At 35.5% G+C, this 11,355-nt stretch overlaps 1 pseudogene; it reads left to right on the forward strand.

Annotated features, from left to right (window-relative positions):
- Positions 1–4,029: 4,029 nt before the first annotated feature.
- On the forward strand, positions 4,030–4,166 carry LOC122798967 (annotated as a pseudogene).
- Positions 4,167–11,355: the final 7,189 nt, after the last annotated feature.

An 11,355-nucleotide genomic window follows, 5' to 3' on the forward strand; every position in this document is an offset into this window, starting at 1 on the left:
ACCGTTATTCCCTTGTGCAAAGGTGGTGCTTCCACTGACCCAGGGAACTACAGACCTATTAGCCTGGCTAGGCTTATCTGCAAGGCCATGGAGCGAATCATCATGGACCTTATCAACAAAGATATAGGTGATCTTGAAACACTTGACCCTAATCAGTTTGGATCTGTCAAAGGGAGATCATGTCTGTTAAACCTTGTGGACTTCTTTTAGGCAGTCACCAAGGCCCTGGACAAGGGTAAATCTATGCGTACAGCCTATCTAGATGTAGCCAATGCTTTTGATACTATCTCCAACTCAGGCATCATTGACAAACTCACCCAGCTAGGTATCAACCCTTATATTGTTAGATGGGTCACTAACTGGCTCACTGATAGAACACATATAGTCAAAATAGGGGAATCCACTTCCAACAGCAGACCTGTAACCAGTGGTGTTCCACAGGGATCAGTCCTGGGACCTCTACTTTTTGGAATCTATTTCTCTGAAGTACAAGCAAAAACTAAAAGTAGGTGGTTGACAAAGTTTGCTGATGACTGCAAATTGGGAGCAGTCATAGAATCTCCAAATGATGTCAACATCCTTCAAGAGGATCATACACAAACAAATGATTGGTGCCAAAGTCATAACCTTAAGATAAGAGCAATGTTCCTGCTAACTACCACATCAACAGCAACACCCCAAGTATGCACTCAGTGGTGAGAGATCTGGGCACACAGGTTGACAGCAATCTTACCTTTGATCCCCATGCCTCCACAGTGGAAGAAGGGCATTCTATAATGCTCATCTCATAAGTAAGGGCATTGCCTCCAGAAAAAAGAAGTTATAACCTCCCTGTACTCTTCCCTCATCAGGCCAATAATTGAGTACAATACCCCTTTAGGTATGTACCTTTCCAAGCACCTGCAGCAACTGGAGAAACCAGAAAGGTTCCTCACAAGGAAAATTCAAGGTCTTCAGCATCTGTCCTATTTGGATAATCTGAAATCACTGTCACTTTATTCTGTTTCATACTGACTACACAGAGGCAATCTGCCTTGCATATAAGGCAATCTCTGACCCTGTTTTATTGGAAATGCTGCATATCTGCAAGTCAAATGGTACACGGGTTACTCACTCTAAACACCTTAACCTGGTATGTGACATTAATGGAACCTGCTGGAGGGACAGATTTGTCTCCCAGAGAGGTTACCACATCTTTGGAACAGACTCCCACTTCATGTCAAACAGAACACCTCACTGGCCCTCTTCAGCGCAATCTGGATGATTGTATGGGTAACCGTAAATTCACCTTGGGGGTTCCACCTGTGTCCCTTTTTATACGGACATTAGGTGCTGATCATGGAAATAAGGATATAATTTGGCTAGACTTCTAAGGGCCCTAGAGCCATTAGCCTAATAACTGCCTATGATACTATGACCCTGTTATGCTCTTTGTCATGATACTATGCAACTATTCTCTTTATTGGGCAGTTTTTTTATCTTAAATATGACACATTTTTGAAATGGTGCATTAATATTATGGCATAGATAAATTTGTTGAATTTGAGGATTTGGGAAAATGGTAAATAACAGGATTAAATCTGAAGGGCATATGAGTAATATAATTAAGAAATGTTATTTTAATGATATTAAGAACAATTGCATCTAGACAGTACAGAGTATTTGGAAAACTAAAAATCCATATTAAGATCCATCATGGAATATACGGTAGGATTTTATAATTATTCTGAGGCTGATATTAAAAGGCTAGAAAAAATTCAGAAAATATTTACTAGGAAACTTAAAGAGACAGCTAACATAAGCCATGCGCAGAGACTGAGGTCTCTTAATTTATTTTCATTTTATTGTAGAATTATAAGAAGAGATTTATTTTCTATGTATAAATGTTTTTGGAAGCAAGAGCTGGAGATGGCTTTACATGCATCGATTATTTGATATATGGCCACTAAAGGAATAACTACTATTAGTAAACTTGGAAAACATGAAATCTAAGCTAGGGGGAGAGTTTTTTTGTTCATTATAGATTAAGTAGGAAATGGAATGCTTTACCTAAGGAACTGCAACTGTGATGAAAATCTAAGCATTTTTAAAAATCATATCAATGGATTAGGCACAGAGCATATTGGACATATTCTGCTTGGAGAATGGCTTGTAGTGATCTCATATGAGGTCATATAATCAACTGTAACATTGTAGTATTGTATTATACACAACTCTTTTGGGTTAGCTGAAACTGATTTTATAGAATATTATAGAAAGATTAAATTATGGAAAATCCATGTTTAAAAGAAGAAGAAGATCTGGAGATCCTGTGCTGACGGAGATGATGAACTGAAATGAGACAAATGATGATGATGATGAGAAAGTAAGCCGGAGTACTTTGGATGATCATGTGTTGGGGAAAGGTAATAAAGAAGGTGCTGTGAGATGAACTGGGAAAAGAAACTGGATTACCAGAAAGTACAAAAAGCAGCTTGGGGGCATGTTTGGTCAGCAGAGGTGCTGCTTTTAAAAGCACTTCCCTGCAACAGGATGTTGTTGTGAGCAGTATGAAAGCTTATATGCAGAAATGGTAAAGAAAGGCAAGAAAGTTGAAAGAAGACAAGCACTGATTAAAGGACACACAAAAAAAAAAAAAAAAAACAGAAGAGAAGACCAGTGGTAAGAATAAAAAAAGGACACTTTGAAATGATAGGCAGTATTATCATACCTTTGGAGGTTAAGGTACAGGACATAAAACATTAACACATTTAGGAACAGAAGATTTTTTTGTGAGATTACTTTTGCAACTTTTACTTTACTTGAAAAATTTGAATAAAGTGTAGAAAAAGAGCTAATTAGCATAATGGAATGAGCATATTTTTCAAAATTAGTTTATTGCATTATGGACTTGAGTTAAAGACTTTTTCTGTCTGTAATAAGGTACATGAAGTTAAAATGTATAATGAAAGAAATGTTTGGATGGCAGGTGGAGTTATGGGTGGCATTGGATTTGCATAAAGGAAAATGCAGCATATTTCAAATGTTATAATGGTGAATGAGAAACAGGGAACAAATAGGTATTGGGGTCAACCTAAAGCATGTTTGTTTGGGGGAATGAGAGGCATTTGGTGGAAGACTTTTATAGACAAAGATGTGGTCAGTGTGGAAAAAGAGAACAAACCACCACAAATTGTAGGCCTAAATGTAAAAAAATCCAATGAATTTGGATATGTTTGGTCTGACTGTCCTACAAAAGGAAATGTTAGAGGTAGAAGAGAATATTTCATAAGAAAGACAATCTGATAACAATCTGACCAAACATATTGGTGGAGAAATTGTTATGGGGGAGGTGACTGAAGAGGAAAATGCAACTAATTCTGAGAAGGGTAATGGGAATGAGTTAGGAAATGTTTTACAAACAGAAAGTATTACAAAAGTATTGCAGAGCAAAATAAAGACAAGACATATAGTACTAGGAACTGAAGAAGGGGAATAGGGATACCATGAGAGAGGAGAACAGTAAGATCAAATGATAATAAATCCATTGGAGGGAGGGTGCATAGAAGGAAAAGAAAAATAAAAGCTGGAAATAATAAAGACACATGAAAAGGAACATGATGACTTAGAAATGTGATACTGGGAAATGATATCTATGTGAAATATATAAAGTAGTTAAAAACTCAATTATAAAGAAAAATACTGAGATTACTTCAGATTAATTAATAATCAATCTCCAGGTAAGGAAGATAACAAGTTAACATTATTATCTTCAAAACAAACTGCTCTTCCATCACATTTGAGATTATTCTCTTGAATATTTATATGTAGAAATTTTATTACACCTCATAAAGTTGAATTAATGTATAAAATAACGTGGATGCTAGAGATGTAAGTTAAATATTAAAGCTAAGTGGCAATATATGTTTTATGACTGTATACTGTTCCCATTATTTTGGGAAAGTATTAACTCTTTTTTGTAAGATATTTTTAATGATAATTTTTATTTTGACAAATTCCTTGGTCTTGTTTAATGGACTAATACCTACATGTCTTGCTTGGCAGGGAGAATACCATGATCAAGAAGGTGGATTCCCCAGGGTGAGGCTTTTCCATTGCACATTTTGTTTGGGTTGATCCCTGTGATATCCCCAAATGTGGGAAACTCAACTGTATAATTAAAAATCATTACTATAAGCTGGAAGAATGAGATTATCCCTATTTTTCAAAGAATTTAAGAATATAGCTAATAATGAGTGTCAACTTGAACTAGCTACAATCAAGATAAGAACAGATGGAGTCACTTCATATTATAATTCTTGGTTGAAATTTAAAGAATTGTTACAAAAATAGAAGACAATGTGTAATTAAGCAACACTGTAAGTTGAACAATTAATACATTTTTTTGTTTAGTAGACGCCTTTGTAAATAGTTGGTTTCTTACTTGATGTGAAATCTTACAATAATAGCTATACATTGCTTCAATATTTTATGTTTATATTCTTAAAAAGAAATAGTTAAAAAAAGAAATGTTAACACTTAATGTAAATATCATTTAAAATGATGTTAAAGGTGTGGTAGTGACTGATGGTGTAAAAAATAAGTTTGGAAGTTATATGCTTGTTAGATACAAGATGTCTGAAGGAAGAAATGAGAAAATAATATAGGCAAGATGCAAAAAGATGATGTGGTCAGTAGGGAGTGATATGTGTTCAGGAACAGGATTTATTTTTTAAATGATGAGAAAAGGATACTAGATGTGACAGTAGTAGTACTCTTTTTTAATTTGTCCAAGTCTTTTGGGGTTCTAATACTGTGACAGGAATGGATCCCATTCCTAAGTATGATTAAAGTTCATGAAATTAGTATTGTTTGAATCTTTGATGTCAGCCAGAAGTGCTCTTTGCAGCACCTGCAATATGCCCAGTAATGACTCCTTCTGCAATTCTTATGGGGTTACATATATTGCTAACATATTTAAATATGATTGCAGATTCTTTTTTATAAAACCCATTGCTCCAAGTACTATTGGAACTGTCTGGGTATCTTTCTTCTACATGGCTCTCGTTTTTGCCTACAAGTCCTGATATTTTATGACTTTGTGTCTCTCTGTATGCAAGACACTGTAGTCACTGGATGTGGTGATTTCAGTGATCAATGCTACTTTTGCCTTCTTTTCATGGACCACTATTTCCGGTTTTCTAGCATCTATCTTTTGAACTGTTAGTAACGGGTGATCCCATGTGATGTCGACTTCATCATTTTCTATGATGCTTTGTGGCTCATGTTTCCAGTGCTTTTCAACCACTTCAATACCATAATGTTTGCACAATCCCCAGTGCAACAGTCTTGCCACAATATTATGCCTTTCAGTATACAGTCCTTCTGCCATTAATATGTCACAGCCAGCAATGAGGTGTGCAAATGTTTCCAATTCTGTTTTACAAAACATACATTTGTCTGCTTCTCCCACATATTCAATGGACTTTGTAAACCAATGTGTGCATAGACCACTATCTTGGTTTGAATTTGTCTCTCCTTAACCATTCCTGCATTCGATCCTGATCAACATGAGGTTCTTCCAGAAGTTTTCTATACTTATAACTATATTTATGCATTTTCCACATTTCTTGCCTTCTCATCTAGTCCTTTACCTTATATCCTTTCTTTTGTTTCATGGCACATTCATTTGCTGCCTGATTTTTATCTACTTCTGTTTTGAATTCCAGTCCTGCTTGATGTCGATGCTTCTGCTAGGTTAAGCAGAGAAGTCATCTTAGATTTATTTTCCTGATGTTTAAAAACATTCACTATGTTTGTGTCTTGTAAGATCAGCAGATATGTGTGCAGTCCCATGATTGCAAATCTATACATGTAATCAGTTTCAAGGAGGCCCATCCCTCCTTCCTCCTTCATAATGGGGAATATATAATCTTGGTATGCACTGATTTTTATAAATCATTTGATGAGCATGGAGCATTCTTCTTGTTTTCCTGTCTAATCTATCCAACATGTTTTGGGGCCAGTCAATCACTCCAAAACTGTAAGGACAGGAAGAGCAAATTGATTTATAGCTTGAATTTTGCTCCTATATGTCAACACTGTTTTCAGGATTAAGTTAAGTCTTCTAAAGTATTCCTTACTAAGTTTTATTCTTATTTGTTCATGTTTTATTGTTGACCATTCATCATTTCCCAAATATCTATACACTCTCTCTTGCTCAGGTTCTTTTATATCACATTCTTGCGCAAACTGATGCTTTCTTGGTGTCACAGCTTTCCTGCTTTAAAGGTTGCTTTTGCACATTTATCAAGACCAAATTACTTTCTTATATCATCTGAAAAACTTTTGACAACTTGCAGCTGTGCTTTCAGTTTCTCATCTGATGAGCTATACAGTTTTAAACCAATAACAAAGAAAAGATGAGAAGTCTTTACACTTTGTTGTTTACTAGGAGCCAAATTATAGGCATGGCCTAAGCTGTTAAGTAGACAGCTTAATGGGTTAAGGGCAAGACAGAATAGCAGCGGTGACAGGGAGCCACCCTGGAATATCCCCCTTTGAGAATTCTTATCCATGGGATAATAATTTGTCCTTTATCATGGCTTAATTGCAAAGTGGTAAGCCACTGTTTCATGGTCACTGTAATGTAATCAATCAGTGTAGGGTGCAAATTATACATTTTTTAAAACTCTTTTATCCATGAATGTGGGATACTATCAAATGCTTTTTTATAGTCAATCCATGCCATACTTAGATTCTTCCTCTTTTTTACACTTCTCCATTATGACTTTGTTTAACAACAAATGATCATTTCTTCCATATGACTTTCTTTTATTGCCATGTTGTCCTATTGCCATAATTGAGCTTTCTTCTAAATGACTATAAACTCTGTCTGCATCAATTCCAGTATATAGTTTATAGGTTATCAGAAGGCAAGTCATTGGTCTATAATTTTTAGGGTAGTTTGCAGGTTCACTCTTACATAGAAGCATTGTTTTTCCTGTTGTTAGCCAGGTCAGTGTCTGTTTTGGGTGTGCATATAAATAGTTCTTACTCATGGCTAAATCTCTATGCAAAAATGTTAATAGTTTTAGCCAGAAGTTAGGCACTGTATCTGGGACTGGAGTTTTCCAATTAGAGGCTTTTCTTAACTTTGTTTTAATCTCTCTGGCTGTTATTTCATCCCGTGTCATATGCTGTACCTTTAAAATTCTTATTATTTCTTTTACTTCTTCTGTTCATTTAGCACCTTTGTTATGTTCCACAGGATCTTCATAAATGCTTCTCCAAAATATATCTATTTCTTCTCTTTTTGGTGGTCTTTCAATTCTTTTTATCTTGTTTCCCAATTCACTATAAAACTTTTTTGGGTCATCAATAAATTGCTTATTTTGTACTTTTCTGTTATATTTATCTCCATATCTTCTACGTTTTTTCTGCCTGTGCTGAAATTTTTAGTTTATTTGTGATAGTGCATCATAGATCCTAATCTATTCTAATACTGCACATTGCTTTTATCACATCTATCTTTCTGAGTATTTTTGTTGATCTTTTCCCTCTTCTATACTCTTCTAACAGTGACACTTCTTGTCTTAATTGCTTTATAGTTTTCTCTCTTCAATACTTCCATGATAGTATTTGATCTCTCCCCTTCCTTTCACACACTACCCGGTGTTCTTGTGATAGAACTTTACAAGTTATTAATTTAGCTGCACAGTAATATATCCTGTTTACTTCTGTTATATTGCATGGGTTTCTATGGACAGTCCTAATTACTGTGTTCATTTGTTTTATCAGACTTCTGACATTTGGGGTTTTATTGACATTCTGCAGTTTATTTCTTTCATTGATCTTAATATGTCTATCTATCGCTATTAAATCAAGCAACTCTTCTCTTAGCTCATTCTCTTCTAAACTGAGGGCACATTTTTTTGCTTTCCATTTCCTGCGTGCATTCTATAGAAAGTTCTATAGCATCTTCCTGTGGCACCTTCTCTTCAATTTCATCCTGTGCCATCCGTTGCTCTGTCATATGGAAACTCACTAGCCCATCACTCCTTAACATTGACTGTGTCAGAGTTTCCACAGTTTCCTGTTCCTTCCCTTGCTGTCCAGTTTCAAGTGAACATTTATACTGGTTTCCTGTGGAGGACTCCAGAATATCTTCATATGGTACCTGACCAACTGCTTCCCATTCCACTGTTTTCCCCTTAATGTGGATGTCCATTGCTCTATCCTGCTGTGGTGCTTTCAGAGTTAGATTTTCTACACGGAATCCTTCACTTCGAAAGTACTCCATAACCTCAGTTTCTATTTCTTAAACTTCTCAATTACGTATCTCCTTTTCTACTTTCCCTCTTTGTCTTCTTATTTTTTGTATTGCAAAGTTTTCCATGACTGGATTCCTTTGCCTGTATTTCTCTTCAAATATCTTTGGGTGTTGCGCTTTTTGTATTGGTTAGTTTTGCTTTCTCTTTTGCATAAATATTACACTATATAAAATCTCTTTATCTATCCCATGTCCATATTTCTTCTTCAGATGTCTTTTGACCTTTCTGTTTTTCCTTACTTTGGGGACTCATTCCATCATACTGTAATGTAACCTGTGTTAGACCTTCTACACTAAATCCTTCACTTCGCAGGCATTCTATAACTTCAACTTCTATTTTTTTAACTTCTACTTTGCTAATCTTCTTTTCTACATTCCCTCTTTGTGATATTATTTTTTTATTGTGAAATTGTCCATATCTGCATGATTTTGCCTGCATTTCTCTTTGAATATTTTTGGGGCTGCCTTCTTTATATTGATTAATTTGGCTTTCACCTTTGCATAAATATTGCACCATATCAAATCTCTCTTTCATTCCTATGTCTATATTTCTTTTTTTTTTTTTTTTTGATATGTCTGTATATCTCTGAGTTTTGTGTTTATATTTTCACACTTCCTCAGATACGTCTTTTTCCAAGCAGATCAAAGTTTCTTGGTCTGTGTACTGTTTTTCACAAGTCTGTTGTATTAATGAACACAAATTTTTATTTGGGGCTCCTGACAGTTTTTGTTGTGGAAGTATTTTTCTTTCCTCTAACTTCTCTCTTAATCTTTTTGTATATCTTATGTTTGGAAAGTATGGGCTTTTTGCATAATAGTAACAATACATCATTTCTTTCTTATCCTCAATAGTCCACTCTATTGTCTTTATGGCTCTTCTTTGGCCTATCAGTTTTTGTGATTTTTTGGACTGTTACTTCCTTCTATAACTGGGGGACATCCTCCCCCGGGGCCTGGCCCCATTGTAGAAATGTTTCTGTTTTTTGTGGATTCTACACTGTCATTTTTTTCCAGTCCTGGTACCAGTGTGTGTACCAGGATTAGGTACTCCTTTGTATCCTGGGTCTTGTGCACCAAACTATCGTTTTTAATTTTTGACTTACTTCTGTCCATGATATATGCTATATAAATACAGTCTATATACCAGTGTTGTCTTGGTGAGATTTTGTGAAAAACAAGGTCCACCTCATGAAGGTACTCACCAAGACTTGAGGATGAAGTAGTAGTACCAGTAGGACTAGCGGCATGTGATATAAGAAAAAAGAAAAGATATGTAAGGATAATTGTAGGTTATGCATTCACCTTTGAGGAAAAGGAAATAGAGGTTTGAAGAACTTACAAACTCTGTGTTATTAAATATCTCAGTTATTATTCTGGGAGATTGTAAATGCAATTTGAGGAAGGGGAAATAGCACAACATATTGAAAGTGATAAGAGAAGTTATACGATGCATTGCATTGAAAATAGGAAAAATACAGAATGTACATATAAAAAGAGACTTTTAGGACTGAGCTAGATTATATAATGTATTTAAAAGATATGAAATAAATATCAGACAAGGTAGAAATAGTTGAGCTTTCACATCACAGAGTTTTATGGACTAGAGTAGTGTAAGAGAGTGAAATAATAAAATAAGGGAAAGAATTAAAAGATTGACTAGAAAGATTGCTAAAACAGATGAGAAGAAGAGGGAGCATAAGGTTTAGTTTGATCAAAATATGACAATGAGAGTACTTTATGAAACCTGGGCAGATTGATGGAGTGCTTACAAAAATACAACATGTTTTGATTGTACAAAAATGAGTGAAGAAAATTAATAGGAGAGTTTATAATGAAGTTATAAAAAACATGAAAAGGAAATAAAGTAATGTGGTAATAGATTAAGAGGAAAAGAAAGGTCTATAAAAACAGAGAGGAAAGTTAAATATATGTTAGTTAGAAAAAATAAAGAAAAAATAAGTTGTTTCACCATGTCTGGGAAAAGATGTAAAAATGAGAGAAAGAAGAACTGTTGTAATACTTGATGATGACAGCAATATCAGAGATAAGCAGAGAGAAATAATGGAAATTGTGGAAAAGTTTGTAGGTAAAATGTATGTAACGGAAGTAGTACAAGAAGAAGTATGGATTGTAAAAATATGAAAATATTAAGTATTCTCTAAAAAGGAGATTACTACAACATGAATGAAAGAAACAATAAAATAAGGAAGGGAACAATCAGAAATAGAAATAGATGGATTTAGATATGAATAGTATAAAGAGATGAATAGAAATGATAAATTAATATTCTGTAAAATATTAAATGAATGGATAGAGAAAGGAATAACAAATGAAGGGATATGTGGTGATGTAATTAAATTAATATTGAAAATAAGGTGAATGAAAAGGTATAAAAAATTGGACCCCGGGATTCATGAAGCTCGGCGCAAGGCCGGCGTAAGGCTTGCGCCGGCGGTGCAGTGAATAGCTGGCGCAGTAGCGCCATATACATATTAATGAGAGTGCACCGGAATCACAGACACGTGCGTAGTGTACGTGAGCGAGCCCAGGTAGGATGCGTCTGGAGGCGTGTCTAAGCCGGCATGAGGTGAGCAACCTAATGTGCTGACAGCCACGGTCCGCCCACAATAGTAATGGCAGCAGCCAGGTCCCGTGCAGAATGAAACGCACGTACAGTATGCAACATAGTACCCGTCCCAAATTAACGGAGAAGCAAATACAAGCCACGAAGGCATAAGTGTACCCGTCCAAGGAGCAAAGGATACGCATAAGACCGCGTTCGTCCCGCAATGCACCGTCAGTGTTTACACTCAGAGAAGGTGTACAGTCATGTCAGCGCCGCACCGACATAAGAGCAGCGACTAAGGTCACCACCTGTCCCACTTTGGTTGGGGCAGTCTCTCTATGGCCAGTTGTGTCCCAAAACAACGTATTAGAAATGGCTGATGTGCTACGATTGTAGGACACAATGATATCCCGTATTTAATGTAATGGTAGCATGAATTGGTTATTTCTGTAACAGAAATACCTAAATGACACAAAAA

This window comes from Protopterus annectens, chromosome 3.part1, assembly GCF_019279795.1.
Source record: "Protopterus annectens isolate FY-2018-M chromosome 3.part1, PAN1.0, whole genome shotgun sequence".
Taxonomy (NCBI): Eukaryota; Metazoa; Chordata; order Ceratodontiformes; family Protopteridae; genus Protopterus; species Protopterus annectens.